The 2,568-nt window shown below is 48.8% G+C and overlaps 1 protein-coding gene across 1 annotated transcript in view; it reads right to left on the minus strand.

Annotated features, from left to right (window-relative positions):
* The window catches only part of CREG2 (cellular repressor of E1A-stimulated genes 2), a 43,412-nt gene that overhangs the window by 36,556 nt on the left and 4,288 nt on the right, over nucleotides 1-2,568 (minus strand). The window lies entirely within an intron of this gene.

A 2,568-nucleotide genomic window follows, 5' to 3' on the forward strand; every position in this document is an offset into this window, starting at 1 on the left:
AAAAAAAAAAAAAAAAAGAAAGAAACCCCATCCCTACTAAAAAAAAAACCCAAAAATTAGCTTGGCACGGTTGCGTGCGCCTATAATCCCAGCTACTTGGGAGGCTGAGGCAGGTGAATCACTTGAACCAGGGAGTTGGAGATTGCAGTGAGCTGAGATTGCGCCACTACACTCCAGCCTGATGACAGAGAGAGACTCCAGCTCAAAAAAAAAAATGCTGTTGCAAGTTTTCCATGCACAGGATGGAAGGCAGTTTTCACTGTTCTGAGTATGAGCTTCTGAAGCTGAGAGGATCAGGTGGCCCTGACCTTTCATTATCATCATAAGACATGGGTGTGCTTTCCTGAATCTCCCGCTCCCGTGGGAGATGGTGTGAAGCTCTGAAGCACCTGACGACGAGCTCTGCCTTTGCTGGCGACCTCTTCAGGCCCGGGGGCAGGCAAGAGGGGCGCCTTGCTGGTACCTTGCCAGGCTGTCCTTCAAAACTCTACCCAGGTGTTCGGTAGCTGCGGACACTTCTACCAGATGCCTCGCTATGCTCCGGTGGCCCTAGGAGCTCCTTGCTTGGCTTGTTTATTCGGGGCTGTGGATTCTCTTTTTCAATGCCAGCCACATGGCTTTGACTTGTTAAGTCCCTGTGTTCAATATTACCAAGATCTTTTCTGAAGGTGAAACCTAAAACGTAATGCTCCACTTGGAATGTGAACCTCACACAGGTGAGTCACATCTGGGCTTACGCTGATGAGGGGAAGTTGTGGGCCCTAGGGTGACAAAAGCCCCATTGCTTAGTAAGCTTTGCATCAAAGTGTGAGGCTTACTAATCAAAACTTTGTTTCGTAGGCATTTATTTACATCATATTTCAATACTTCAGAAACTCAAACAGTGTCGGGGGCATGGCAGTTCTGAGAAACAGTTTTATGAGAAGACATAAACTGAGCGGTACCCATGAATGCATCTCAGTGTCTCATCCTTCCTCTCCCAGGCCAGAGTAACGGGTATGCTGAGATGCTCTTGCCCTTGGCCCCGGGGTGCTCACCTCTGGCCATGAGCTGCCTCACCCAGTTAGCCAGGGGGCTGCACAGGTGTCTGCACGTCCCACATGCGGCCTGCCATGAAGAAGGTCCGCATACGTGGCTCTAGGCCGTGCAGGCAGGTCTTCCCCAGGGGCTGAAGGAAGTCACCCTGAGACCCTGTCCCCTGTGAGGACCTCTCCTAAGTCAGATTGCTCACTGCTCCTAGCTCCAGCTCCTGCTGCCATCTGCCTGGGGGTTGCCAGTTGACAAATCCTCCCCCAGCTGGAGTGCTGCCACAGCTTTGTCCCAGGTATATATTCTGTTGTCTGTCCCCAGAACAGCTGTGCTCTGGGTTCTGGGAGCCGCACGCTCCAGCACGACTGCTTTCAGGATACCTGAATGAGGAAAGCCTGGGAAGCTTAAAAAGGTATCCTGGATTGGAAGGCCCAGGCGGGTGGATCACCTGAGGTCAGGAGTTCAAGACCAGTCTGGCCAACATGGCAAAACCCTGTCTTACTAAAAACACAAAAATTAGCCAGGTATGGTGGTGGATACCTATAATCCCAGCTACTTGGGAGGCTGAGACAGGGAGAATTGCTTGAACCTGTGAGGCAGAGGTTCAAGGCTGCAGTGAGCCGAGATCGCGCTATTGCACTCCAGGCTAAGAAACAAGAGCGAAACTCTGTCTCAACAAAAATAAAGAAAAGAAAAGAAAGATATCCCGGAAATATACTTCTAGTAACAGCAAGCTTGACTGACCAAGAACAGGGAGAATATTCCATGAGAAAGGAAATGTTTCTTTTCCTGGCTTCTTGCCTTAACCTGGTGGGGCACAGGGTCAGCTGAAGTGTCTCCATATGGTCTGTCATGGCTGAGGGGAAACAATGGCTTATCCAGGATGCATCTTGCATTGTATAGTTGCTTTGATTAGCCTCTGTAAGAACTAATACATTGTTTGGTTATTACGTTTTCCGTGCTGTGCATAAAGAATAATAGAATTTCACAGATGGAATGAGGCCTGTTGATTTTCTAAAGCATCACTACATTTGGGTGGAGTGACTAAGGTCCTGGAGGTTAAAGGGCTTACCCCAGGCCATCCTGGGCATTTGCCGCTCCTCTGGGAAGGGTAAGGGGATCTCACATGTAGCCCCCACACCAGCTCCATGTACATTTCCCGGGGAGGATGCGAGTTCAGCCTCTGCATTTTGAATTCTCATAAAGAGGCCTGGATCAATGATCTGTTAGTGCTTAAATGTCTTTAGAAGCATTTTCTTTCAGAGAGTTTTTGAAAAAGTGAATTAAAAAATGCTGGCTCTTTATTGCACATATATCTGGGGACAGGATATAAATAAGTTGGAAAGACAATATATAGACTCTGTGTGGCATGACTGTGCTGGGGAGATGAACTACTGGCTCTTCCTTTACCAACCCTCACTCCCGCCTTCCCCCTTTTCCATAACAACAGGAGCTGTCTGGACTCCTGCCAATGTTGCACAGAGCTTTTTTTCTTTTTTTTTTTCTTGAGACGGAGTCTTGCTCTGTGGCCCAGGCTGG

The sequence above is a fragment of the Colobus angolensis genome, unplaced genomic scaffold (assembly GCF_000951035.1).
Source record: "Colobus angolensis palliatus isolate OR3802 unplaced genomic scaffold, Cang.pa_1.0 Scaffold42, whole genome shotgun sequence".
NCBI classification, from domain to species: Eukaryota; Metazoa; Chordata; class Mammalia; order Primates; family Cercopithecidae; genus Colobus; species Colobus angolensis.